At 39.4% G+C, this 14156-nt stretch overlaps 1 long non-coding RNA gene across 1 annotated transcript; it reads left to right on the top strand.

The window, feature by feature from the left end:
* Nucleotides 1-7027: 7027 nt before the first annotated feature.
* LOC128608996 (uncharacterized) lies at nucleotides 7028-10219 on the top strand. The gene is made up of 3 exons (XR_008386149.1): nucleotides 7028-7750; nucleotides 8080-8269; nucleotides 10078-10219. It is a non-coding gene; the product is annotated as an uncharacterized LOC128608996 (long non-coding RNA).
* The last annotated feature ends 3937 nt before the right edge of the window (nucleotides 10220-14156 follow it).

Genomic DNA, 14156 nt, shown 5'->3' on the forward strand with positions numbered 1-14156 from the left:
TTTGAGGTCAGAGCAAGGGTGCAATTGGGGTAATAAGGCTGATCTTCCTAGTGACGTCTGCCACCTCGCGTCACAAGTATGCTCAATTCTCTATGAAGTATGAATCTGTTCAAAGTTTTAAAACTGGAACAGATTAGGCTAATTAAAAGAAAGAAAGAAAGATAGATAGAAAGATAGATAGAAAGAAATAAAAAATAAGAAAATCTGCCTTTACTCACCAAATAATTTTCAATTCATAGAAGTAACACTCGTACTCTGTATCATGGTTCTAATTTGCCAGGTCAACAACCTACGTCCCATCAGCTCAGGGTAGCAAAGTACACTAAGCAGTTTGGTCCACAATGACCAAAGTGATTGCACACAGTATTGTTCTGTCTTTGAGACTGAGAATACAGCCTAATTTTATCTTCAGTCAGAGGGCTGCAGTCTGTGCCAAGCTGTACTCAGGTGATGGACAGTGGCACGACTCTCCTGAGGGCTCCACTGTTCTAATTGCAGATGGAGCAGGTAAGGGGGAGAGGGCAGAGTATAATTAGGAACAAGCTTTCACAGGCGCGGCTCTTATTTTACCGCACTGAGAGAGAGAGTGAGAGAGAGAGGATGCTCCACTTACACAGATGGAGGACTGTGTGCCTCCGTCGATGAGTCTGCCTGTCGGTTGGGCCGGTGGCGAAAGCCTTGAGAAAAGCTAGATCTGTGACACTTGCACTCTGTTAGCGCTTTCTTAAACGAGAAAGAAAAACAGCCACACGTCTTCTAAATTAGCTCCTCAAATATTTGCCAAAAAGAAGCTTGTGGTTTTGTACCCATTTCAAAAGCAAATTTTACCAACGTTTGCGGTCTGGCGTTAATTTATATTTTTTATTATTTGTGTGGATGAAGTATTTTGGTTCAGGGGAGTATTTAATAATACGATATTTTAATTCTGTTTAGGTCTGTCTGTCCTCATGTGGGACAGAGAAGTAGAGAGCAAAATCAAGCACTGCCATCTCATTCTCATTCACTCTTTTACCAAAAGACTGCTATCTCATTCTCATTCACCCTTTCACCAAAAATGACTGCTATCTCATTCTCACTCACTCTTTCACCAAAAAAGACTGCTCTCTCATTCTCATTCACTCTTTCACCAAAAAGACTGCTATCTCATTCTCATTCACTCTTTCACCAAAAAAGACTGCTATCTCTTTCTCATTCACTCTTTCACCAAAAAGACTGTTATCTCATTCTCATTCACTCTTTCACCAAAAAAGACTGGTTTCTCATTCACTCTTCCACCAAAGAAGACTGCAATATCATTCTCATTCACTCTTTCACTAAAAAAGACTGCTATCTCATTCTCATTCACTCTTTCACAAAAAAGACTGCTATCTCATTCTCATTCACTCTTTCACCAAAAGACTAATATCTCATTCTCATTCACTCTTTCACCAAAATGACTGCTATCTCATTCTCATTCACTCTTTCACCAAAAGACTAATATCTCATTCTCATTCACTCTTTCACCAAAAAAGACTGGTTTCTCATTCATTCTTCCACCAAAAAAGACTGCAATATCATTCTCATTCACTCTTTCACTAAAAAAGACTGCTATCTCATTCTCCTTCACTCTTTCACCAAAAAAGACTGGTATTTTGTTCTCATTCACTCTTTCACCAAAAAGACTGCTATCTCATTCTCATTCACTCTTTCACCAAAAAAGACTGCTATCTCTTTCTCATTCACTCTTTCACCAAAAAGACTGTTATCTCATTCTCATTCACTCTTTCACCAAAAAAGACTGGTTTCTCATTCACTCTTCCACCAAAGAAGACTGCAATATCATTCTCATTCACTCTTTCACTAAAAAAGACTGCTATCTCATTCTCATTCACTCTTTCACAAAAAAGACTGCTATCTCATTCTCCTTCACTCTTTCACCAAAAAAGACTGGTATTTTGTTCTCATTCACTCTTTCACAAAAAAGACTGGTTTCTCATTCACTCTTTCACCAAAATGACTGCTATCTCATTCTCATTCACTCTTTCACCAAAATGACTGCTATCTCATTCTCATTCACTCTTCCACAAAAAAAGACTGCTATCTCATTCTCATTCACTCTTTCACCAAAAAAGACTGTTATCTCATTCTCATTCACTCTTTCACAAAAAAAGACTGGTTTCTCATTCACTCTTCCACCAAAAAAGACTGCAATATCATTCTCATTCCCTCTTTCACAAAAAAGTCTGCTATCTCATTCTCCTTCACTCTTTCACCAAAAAAGACGTATTTTGTTCTCATTCACTCTTTCACCAAAAAGACTGCTATCTCATTCTCATTCACTCTTTCACCAAAAAAGACTGCTATCTCTTTCTCATTCACTCTTTCACCAAAAAGACTGTTATCTCATTCTCATTCACTCTTTCACCAAAAAAGACTGGTTTCTCATTCACTCTTCCACCAAAGAAGACTGCAATATCATTCTCATTCACTCTTTCACTAAAAAAGACTGCTATCTCATTCTCATTCACTCTTTCACAAAAAAGACTGCTATCTCATTCTCTCTTTCACCAAAAGACTAATATCTCATTCTCATTCACTCTTTCACCAAAATGACTGCTATCTCATTCTCATTCACTCTTTCACCAAAAGACTAATATCTCATTCTCATTCACTCTTTCACCAAAATGACTGGTATCTCATTCTCATTCACTCTTTCACAAAAAAAGACTGGTTTCTCATTCACTCTCCCACCAAAAAAGACTGCAATATCATTTCCATTCACTCTTTCACCAGAAAAGACTGCTGTCTCTTTCTCATTCACTCTTTCACCAAAAAAGACTGGTATTTTGTTCTCATTCACTCTTTCACCAAAAAGACTGCTATCTCATTCTTATTCACTCTTTCACCAAAATGACTGGTATCTCATTCTCATTCACTTTTTCACAAAAAAGACTGGTTTCTCATTCACTCTTCCACCAAAAAAGACTACTATCTCATTCTCATTCACTCTTTCACAAAAACACTGCTATCTCATTCTCCTTCACTCTTTCACCAAAAAAGACTGGTATTTTGTTCTCATTCACTCTTTCACCAAAAAGACTGCTATCTCATTCTCATTCACTCTTTCACAAAAACACTGCTATCTCATTCTCCTTCACTCTTTCACCAAAAAAGACTGGTATTTTGTTCTCATTCACTCTTTCACCAAAAAGACTGCTATCTCATTCTCATTCACTCTTTCACCAAAATGACTGCTATCTCATTCTCATTCACTCTTCCACAAAAAAAGACTGGTATCTCATTCTCATTCACTCTTTCATTAAAAAAGACTGTTATCTCATTCTCATTCACTCTTTCACAAAAAAAGACTGGTTTCTGATTCACTCTTCCACCAAAAAAGACTGCAATATCATTCTCATTCCCTCTTTCACAAAAAAAGACTGCTATCTCATTCTCATTCACTCTTTCACAAAAAGACTGCTATCTCATTCTCCTTCACTCTTTCACCAAAAAAGACTGGCATATCATTCTTATTCACTCTTTCATGAAAAATGACTGCTATCTCATTCTCATTCACTCTTTCACCAAAAAAGACTACTATCTCTTTCTCATTCACTCTTTCACAAAAAAGACTGCTATCTCATTCTCATTCACTCTTTCACCAAAAGACTAATATCTCATTCTCATTCACTCTTTCACCAAAATGACTGCTATCTCATTCTCATTCACTCTTTCACCAAAAGACTAATATCTCATTCTCATTCACTCTTTCACCAAAATGACTGGTATCTCATTCTCATTCACTCTTTCACAAAAAAAGACTGGTTTCTCATTCACTCTCCCACCAAAAAAGACTGCAATATCATTTCCATTCACTCTTTCACCAGAAAAGACTGCTGTCTCTTTCTCATTCACTCTTTCACCAAAAAAGACTGGTATTTTGTTCTCATTCACTCTTTCACCAAAAAGACTGCTATCTCATTCTTATTCACTCTTTCACCAAAATGACTGGTATCTCATTCTCATTCACTTTTTCACAAAAAAGACTGGTTTCTCATTCACTCTTCCACCAAAAAAGACTACTATCTCATTCTCATTCACTCTTTCACAAAAACACTGCTATCTCATTCTCCTTCACTCTTTCACCAAAAAAGACTGGTATTTTGTTCTCATTCACTCTTTCACCAAAAAGACTGCTATCTCATTCTCATTCACTCTTTCACAAAAACACTGCTATCTCATTCTCCTTCACTCTTTCACCAAAAAAGACTGGTATTTTGTTCTCATTCACTCTTTCACCAAAAAGACTGCTATCTCATTCTCATTCACTCTTTCACCAAAATGACTGCTATCTCATTCTCATTCACTCTTCCACAAAAAAAGACTGGTATCTCATTCTCATTCACTCTTTCATTAAAAAAGACTGTTATCTCATTCTCATTCACTCTTTCACAAAAAAAGACTGGTTTCTGATTCACTCTTCCACCAAAAAAGACTGCAATATCATTCTCATTCCCTCTTTCACAAAAAAAAGACTGCTATCTCATTCTCATTCACTCTTTCACAAAAAGACTGCTATCTCATTCTCCTTCACTCTTTCACCAAAAAAGACTGGCATATCATTCTTATTCACTCTTTCATGAAAAATGACTGCTATCTCATTCTCATTCACTCTTTCACCAAAAAAGACTACTATCTCTTTCTCATTCACTCTTTCACCAAAAAAAGACTGTTATCTCATTCTCATTCACTCTTTCACAAAAAAAGACTGGTTTCTCATTCACTCTTCCACCAAAAAAAGACTGCAATATCATTCTCATTCACTCTTTCATTAAAAAAAGACTGGCATATCATTCTTATTCACTCTTTCATGAAAAATGACTGCTATCTCATTCTCATTCACTCTTTCACCAAAAAAGACTGGTTTCTCATTCACTCTTCCACCAAAAAAGACTGGTATGTCTTTCTCATTCACTCTTTCACCAAAAAAAGACTGTTATCTCATTCTCATTCACTCTTTCACAAAAAAGACTGCTATCTCATTCTCCTTCACTCTTTCACCAAAAAAGACTGGATCTTGTTCCCATTTACTCTTTCACCAAAAAGACTGCCATCTCATTCTCATTCACTCTTTCACCAAAAAAGACTCGCATATCATTCTTATTCACTCTTTCATGAAAAATGACTGCTATCTCATTCTCATTCACTCTTTCACCAAAAAAGACTGCTATCTCTTTCTTATTCACTCTTTCACAAAAAAAGACTGGTTTCTCATTCACTCTTCCACCAAAAAAGACTGCAATATCATTCTCATTCACTCTTTCACCAAAAAAGACTCGCATATCATTCTTATTCACTCTTTCATGAAAAATGACTGCTATCTCATTCTCATTCACTCTTTCACCAAAAAGACTGCTATCTCTTTCTTATTCACTCTTTCACCAAAAAAGACTGTTATCTCATTCTCATTCACTCTTTCACAAAAAAGACTGGTTTCTCATTCACTCTTTCACTAAAAAAGACTGCTATCTCATTCTCATTCACTCTTTCACAAAAAAGACTGTTATCTCATTCTCATTCACTCTTTCACCAAAAAAGACTGGTTTCTCATTCACTCTTCCACCAAAAAAGACTGCAATATCATTCTCATTCACTCTTTCACTAAAAAAGACTGCTATCTCTTTCTCATTCACTCTTTCACAAAAAAGACTGGTTTCTCATTCACTCTTCCACCAAAAAAGACTGCAATATCATTCTCATTCACTCTTTCATTAAAAAAGACTGCTATCTCATTCTCATTCACTCTTTCACCAAAATGACTGGTATCTCATTCTCATTCACTCTTCCACAAAAAAGACTGCTATCTCATTCTCATTCACTCTTTCACCAAAAAAGACTGGTATCTTGTTCTCATTCAATCTTTCACCAAAAAGACTGCTATCTCATTCTCATTCACTCTTTCACCAAAATGACTGCTATCTCATTCTCAATCACTCTTTCACCAAAATGACTGCTATCTCATTCTCATTCACTCTTTCACCAAAAAAGACTGTTATCTCATTCTCATTCACTCTTTCACAAAAAAAGACTGGTTTCTCATTCACTCTTCCACCAAAAAAGACTGCAATATCATTCTCATTCACTCTTTCATTAAAAAAGACTGCTATCTCATTCTCATTCACTCTTTCACAAAAAAGACTGTTATCTCATTCTCATTCACTCTTTCACAAAAAAGACTGTTATCTCATTCTCATTCACTCTTTCACAAAAAAGACTGGTTTCTCATTCACTCTTTCACTAAAAAAGACTGCTATCTCATTCTCATTCACTCTTTCACAAAAAAGACTGTTATCTCATTCTCATTCACTCTTTCACCAAAAAAGACTGGTTCTCATTCACTCTTCCACCAAAAAAGACTGCAATATCATTCTCATTCACTCTTTCACCAAAAAAAGACTGCTATCTCATTCTCATTCACTCTTTCACAAAAAAGACTGGTTTCTCATTCACTCTTCCACCAAAAAAGACTGCAATATCATTCTCATTCACTCTTTCACCAAAAAAGACTGCTATCTCTTTCTCATTCACTCTTTCACAAAAAAAGACTGTTATCTCATTCTCATACACTCTTTCACAAAAAAAGACTGGTTTCTCATTCACTCTTCCACCAAAAAAGACTGCAATATCATTCTCATTCACTCTTTCACCAAAAAAGACTGGTATCTTGTTCTCATTCACTCTTTCACCAAAAATGACTGCTATCTCATTCTCATTCACTCTTTCACCAAAAAAGACTGGTATCTTGTTCTCATTCACTCTTTCACCAAAAAGACTGCTATCTCATTCTCATTCACTCTTTCACCAAAATGACTGCTATCTCATTCTCATTCACTCTTTCACCAATGCCTTCATGCTTTTGATCACTTATAATACATTGATCCTTCAATGAATGGAACTGATTTTGAGTTTAAATACCCATTTTCTATTACTTAGAAAAGCAGGAGAAGATGCAGCACTACACTTGTAATAAATATATTTGTGAGGGAGGCTTGGGTGAATTGAAAGCAGATTTTTGGATTTATGTACATATGGAACATACAGATGTACTTGTATGGCAGATAAAACTCTAGGTCACAGAGACCCAATTACAGAGTGTGTGGATCCTATGGATTGTGTCCTTGTCCCTTTAGAGGAAGTACATTTAAGAACATTAACTCAAGGCCTGCCTATTGAACTAGAGAGTCGACATTACTTCAGATACTTCAGATGTATTCATATCCACTCAGAATTACTTTCCACCCTCAAGAGGAGAGCCCACAACCTGAATGGCTATGAGTGCTGCAGTGGCTGCTGAGCATCAGGCAAGCGAGAGCAGCAGTGTAGATCACAGCCCAAGACCATTGATGTAGCGGAGTTATTAATTTTCTCTTGTGAAATGAGAGGACATGAGGTATAAACTAGGGGGAGATGGGTGCTTTTGACATAACACCAGCCAATCAGTGGCAGTAAAGTAAGCGAAGGGCTGTCACATGAGTACTAGAGCTACCCAAGGACTTAACCCTCAAAAGATATACTGGGGGAGAGAGGGATATGGGAAGCGAAGGAGGAAAAAAGAGAGGCAGAGAGAGAGAGAGCATAGGCAAATTGGTGTTTTTCTGGTATTAAATGGTAAACAACTCTGTTTTTAGTTGTTTTTATACTGCAGGACTGGCGTTCTTGTGGATTGTGGTGGGATTCGGTGTTTCAGTGTCGGCCTTTTGTTCTCCTCAAGGTAATAGTTGCAGTTTTTTCCCCTCACCACTTCCTGCTGTCCCCAACAACCTTATGGAGAAGTCCTCTCTCTCTCTCTCTCTCTCTCTCTCTCTCTCTCTCTCTCTCTCTCTCACGTTCTGTCTTTCCTTGACTCTTCAATCGCAAATTTTCGCCTCAATCGCAAACTTTTCAGCAGTCATTCTGCATCAGTTAATCCAGATCCGTAATGAAATCAGCAGAGGTTGGAGGTTTTCTTGGAAGAAAACGAAGAGATGAGACATATGTCATAGAATTTATGCATACAGGAAGTACACTGTCAGTGACTGATCATTTTATTCCCTCTCCAAGCACTTGGGCTCCCTGAACGGTTGAGGCCATCGTTGGAGCAAGCAAGGAAAAAATAATACCAGAGATGTCTAAAAGCAGAGGCTAAAAGCGGCCTGAGCTAGCGGCCTGCTAAAAAAACAAAGCACTGCCCAGGGGAAGAGCGAAGGGTCGGGCAGCGTGGTCCGGACTTGCCACAGCCGCGTCTCTCTGCGTAAGTGCTCCTGCCAAATAGCTGTAATTGAGGCCCAAAGTCCAGAGCCCTGAATAACTCAATGCATCAATGGCAGCCTGTGGAAGCTGCCCCCTCGCTTTCTCTTTCTGTTGCTATACCTTCAGAACCACCTTCACTTTTTTTCCTTTTTCCTGGTTACCCAAAATCCTCCCTGATCTCCATTGGCCTAAGTCCTCTCAGCTAAATATAAGACTGTTATTAGGAAGAGCAGTTAGGTACTGGACTGTCAGCATTTCATTTCAGCTTTAGTCTTCAAAACTGTTATTGCATCACACTAGAAATAGGGCCCTTCACAATGTGAGGGGAAAACATAGATGTACAGAAACAATAAGTAGTTTAAAGTCAAAACAGGAAGAATCATGAGCATGTCTGTGAAGTTGATGATGAACGTGAGAGGATGCTACTAGTGTTTAGGACAAATATGCTGACTCCAGCATTAAATATGCAGTAGAAGTGCATGCTGCACATCTTTGCCTGCTCCTTGCTCCTGCTGGCTCCCTCTCTCAAGCTCCTGAGGCCTGGCCTTTTTTTTCGTTCCTGCACGTATGCCACAGCTGTGGTCATTGTGGTGATGTTTCACTGCTCAGAATGGATACACCAGCTCAAAAACGTTCTTATTATATTTATATTTTACTACACCGCCGCTGGCCCTGCCAGCTGTGTGCTGGCTAACAGCCCGTTTCCTTTAACTAGGCTGTAACAATATGGTCAAAACAGTTAAAACCTCAGGTAACATAAACAATGATGGGCTAGCGTTAACATAAACAGCCTTAGTATACAATGTCTGCTTATGGAGCGAAAAAGGAAGGAGACGATAATGGAAAGAGAGGGATGAGGATGAGTTGTCATGGTGATTACTGAAGCATAGTGATTGTTTTTTCATTTGGGTTTGGGGTTTTGGGCAGCACATGTTTCTCCATATCCATCTCCACAGCAGCTGTCTTGGGTTGTTTCGCACACGTACTTGAATAGAAGCTATAACATGAACGCTACAAGTAATTTCCTGCTAGCTGCTGGTCATCTTTCTCAAACCAAGACATTTCTTTAATGCTTCCTTTTCCCTGAATAGTGTTTACACAGAAAATACAGGGAAAGAGACAGGAATGAGAGGATGAGAGAATAAAACAGGAAGTGAGAAAAGTGTGTTTGTGGATAAAGAGAGTAAAGCAGAGGAATCATGGGACAGATGTGATGAGGTTGCTACTCCTCCCTTCATCCCCGGCCCATGTCGGCTTGCTGCTAGCGAAGCGTGGTGTGTGCACTTGCGCACACTTTCCGCTAGCTTGTCCCCAGCTCCGGGCAGGGACCCTCTAATTAGGGCTGTGGGCAGGCTTGCACTCTTTGAAGCCTGCAGCAGCAGCAGAGCAGCTAGCCACAGCCGGGGTGACAGCGGCATCCCGCAGAGGATCACGAGACAAACCCATACAACATGGACACGCAGGACCCATTCTCTCCTTTTCTCTCTTGCTTCTCTCTTTTTTGTTGCATCAGTCTGCAAGAGGTTCAAAACAATTAGCACATGGGATGAATTAAAGTGACTGACACCTGGAGAGGGACAGACGATTTATCAGACGAGTCTGTACCTGAATGATGAAGTCATGTGCAAATGTCTTTTATTTTTTTTATTTACATGCCTTGCTTTATGTGAGGTTCAGAATTTAGCAAACCAATTAAATTAGTGAATGAACGCCCTGGTCATTCCGACTGGCATTTTGTTTATGGCTGTAGCACTGAAAAATAGTAGGGCCTTTTCTTCTAATTTTAACTTTTTCCGCATCTGTTTTCAGGTCCCCTCACTCCCTTTCTCACCTATATGTAGACGAAGGCTCACAGCAGGGCAGTATAGCAGATCTGACCACAGGTAAACATGGCCACACCACAAACGTGCTCACCTAGCACCATAATGGACAAAAATACCGCACTGCAATGAATGCAGGCTCACATATCATCAAGGGGAATGCTTGAAGAAAAAGTTCTTAAAAGCAGCACACTGACTGGAGTTAGTTATATCATTCAGAAGCCCAGTCTGATTTATTGCTGATAGCTTTTCTGTCATCACGATTTGTGTGTGTACTGTATTTGTACCTTAGCTTACAGATATGTGTTGTGTTTAAATTAGTCCAAAGCTCTTTCAGTTTGTGTAGACTGCAGAGGTGAGAAAAGAAGGCCTGGTTGAGCGCAGCTACAGGTCAAGGAGCTGCGCCATGGCGATTATACCGAACAGGATGTTTACAGTAAGGTTATATTTACTCTACTGCTTTGGTTTATAGATTTCAATCCGAGCAGAGTTATAGTCAGTGAGTTAGGTTTAATGAAAAGCACATTATCACTCATTCACTTTGCAAACTACTTGAAACACATGACAGTCACCAGTTTAAATCTTGAGCATGTAATACCTAAATAATCAGCTCCTAAGCGATAGGGTCACGTGACAGACAATTTACTAAGTTCCCGTACATCTAAAGATATCTACTTTTTTTTTTAAAATTTGAGCTTTATTTCCACATATAGACATGGGTGGAGGGTTCCAGTGTGTACTCACAATTGAAAGTTGAAATCCAGACTAGGAAGGAAATTGAAGTGGACTCATTGAACAAACTTCATGTTAACAAAAGATTAAAATCTGAAGGAAGTAATAATGGCAACTCCCACACAGCCGCCGAAAACCGGGAGCTGCTGCTGGACCAAGCTAGCGTGTGCTAAAGACCCCACCTCAGCTCAAATTTGTCATCAATAGTGATTTAAAGCAGACAAGTGCAATCAGAGACCAGCGTCCAGATGCACCAAAACCAAAACACTGCCCTCTGATCTTGGAGTCTACATGTCAACAGCTGGCACTCAATCACGCTACTTCAGAAGAGCAGAATTCATCGGATTGACTTCCTAATCAGTGGAAATAATAATGACTAATGCCATTGTCTCCTAAGCTTTAATCAACATATACACTATCTCTTCATAACAGCCTTTCCTGGACATAAAATAGACTTCTTTAAATGAAGAGAAAAAGAATAAGAAGTACAGGAAGGGAGAAAAGGGGACAAAATAAATGAGAGAGCGAGAGAGAGAGAGAAAGAGAGATGGAAAGAGAGCCAGAGAGAGGAAAGGCAGAAATATCCTGACACTTAATATGGTGGCTGGCATGTTATGGAAAGCTCTTAAAATGAAAGGTATAGCCTGAACAGCCAAGCGGAGCGATCAGGGATGTTGTGTGAGTGAAAGCCAGGCTTGCTCACCATCGCTCAGTGCCACGACCCAAAAGCGTACATTCCCACAGCCCAGAGCACCACTTTAAAGAGCACCAGGGCCGCTCTGGTGCGCCACTGCTCCGCCACTCCCTCAGCTCTGAAAAAGCAAATATCAATAAATTCATTATGTACTTTATATTTATATATTTGCGCTCATGAGCTTTTATATAATTATTTGCATTTGCAGTTCTTGATATTTTTAGAGTAGCAATGGACTTTGCTAGAACAGTGCGTGAGAGAGAGAGAGTGTGTGTGTGTGTGTGTGTGTGTGTGTGTGTGTGTGTGTGTGAGGGAGAGAGAGAGGAGAGAGAGACAGAGAGATGGATGAAGAATGGGAGAAAACATTGTGCTCTGTAAGGCCAGATGTGATAGGAACTCACATCGGCTCAATGCCCAGCTGTGCTGGAGTGATCCAGACTCAAAGGTGTGTTTTCTTGGTGCAATAAACTGTGTAGCACTGTTCAGATCTATTCTTTGACTTGTTAGCGCCTGTGTCATTTAGATTGTAATACAACGAGAGACACAATACACATTTTATTTATATTAACAAAGCTTACGAACTGCTGACCAACCAAGTCCAATTTTATTTTGGCATGTCTTCGTGTTTTTTCATGTCTAAATGTTTATTTGACATATTCCTGCCAAAAAAAGGTTGCACATGAAGCATTCATGTAAAGATTCTGGGTGAAACCACTGAAAGGTCAACCCTCTGGGACCTAAATGGTTGTTCCAAAATCAAACAAGTTGGTGGTTTTTATTTGACAAGTTCAATGTTTTGTTTATTTAAACTGAAGGTTTTATTTGACAGGCTAAACAAAGATCCCTCGTCCCACAAAAATCACCAAACCTGCATTAAAAAAAAAAGCAGAGAGAGAGTTGATCTTAAGATTTAGTCTGAGCTGTCTTACAACTCCAGAATGGACAGGTTTTGCATTACCTGCACAAGTTCACATCACAGAACAGCTTGAACATTTATTGACTGAGTGTCTGTAAATGTTTTACCTGAGGAATAAAGGGGAAGCGGCGAGAGGCGAAAGGAGAGGGAGCGAGAGAACGAGAGAGAGAGAAGGAGGTAAATAGATTGGTCTCCTTTAGCCTTTTATTCCCGGATCCTTTCACAGCTCCAGGTCAATTGAACTCTGTTGCAACACAGTCATGAAAAAAGCAAACAAAAAAGCGACATAACTCAAGTATGATGCTGCATCGCCCCCATTTCCTATGAACAGGCAGCCAAAGCCGGGTTAATTAGTACTCAGTTGATATGATACCGAAGCTGTCTTAGCGTAACAGCCATACTGTACAGCAGTGCCATTATGGAAAATTACAGCAACTGTAAACAAGCTATTAGAGATCTGTATACCTTAAAACTCAAATGCATATAGTATGAGCTTGTATTGGCACATTATGTAGATAAGACATAGGCTGCAGAATATATCAAATATTTTATATATTTAAAAGCAAGGATTGACCTTTAAGATACTTCTGCTTAACATGTATGAACTCTGTGTCCCGTGTTGCTACTGTGACTTAGGCCAAATGATTAATCTGAGGTTGTACCATTGAGCAGCCTGGTAGGTGGATGTAGGAAATTCAGTCTGCCCTTACACAGAAACGTGGCTCCATGCTCCCAGCAGGGGGTCAGCCTTGTCAGGCAGCGGGCATGGGCATACATGGCCATGCTTTTTTTTAAATTTTTCATATATTTATTGTGTGGGCGCACAATTGTTGCAGGTTACTCCCAAAGATTCAACTGATTGCTCATTTGTTTCTATTTCAATTCTATTTCATTGAACATGAAACCAAACAAGTGGTCCAAGTACAAGTCTGTTAGAGATATGCTGCTGGTCATAGAATATATTGAGGGACAATAGGGTGTAATGATATATTGTGTGCCCTTGGGTACTGTGTGAATCCTGCTCTCTCTTTCCTCCAACACACCATGTCCTTTTACATCTTGTGTATGACTTCACGTTAATAAAAAGGAGAAGAATCCTTTATTAGGGTATAAAAAGTTCATCAAAACTGAACACAAACACATCCCATGAGGCCTTGGCAGAGCAACTCTGACAGTTGCTTGAACCGGTGCTTTAACAGTGTTACACGTTTGGCTCGCAGGCTGTGGCACTGTGGGGCTTTTGTGTGCTGTGTTTGCTTAAGCCGTGCTGCTGAGACAGGAAGTGTGTGGAGTGGAGACGGCTGAGGTGCACCGGGAGTACAGCACCGTCAATGGAGTGGACGCAGAGTCGACAGCGCTGGCAAGACGAGGTGACGATAGAAGCTGATTGATTGCACTCATACACCTGTCTTACACCTCCAGATCTGTTCTATACAGCATCAGAGCAGGAGGGTGCTACCATGGGAGCTGACATACAAATAAGCTGGTCAGTTTTGCGTTTTTACTATGGTAAACATGATTAGATCTTGTTGTAATGGTCATATACAGGGCTTTCAGAATTTAAACAGAACATTGTTAGACGTACTGGATCAGTCATGGTTCATTTTGTAGTCTCCCATAATGCCAATTGAAAATTCTGTGAATCTGTTGAATTCCCTACATTATATTTGCATTTCTGTACAGCACACAAGAACAATCCTGTTCACATTCACCTTTTTTGCTTTTG

The sequence above is a fragment of the Ictalurus furcatus genome, chromosome 6 (genome assembly GCF_023375685.1).
Source record: "Ictalurus furcatus strain D&B chromosome 6, Billie_1.0, whole genome shotgun sequence".
Taxonomy (NCBI): domain Eukaryota; kingdom Metazoa; phylum Chordata; class Actinopteri; order Siluriformes; family Ictaluridae; genus Ictalurus; species Ictalurus furcatus.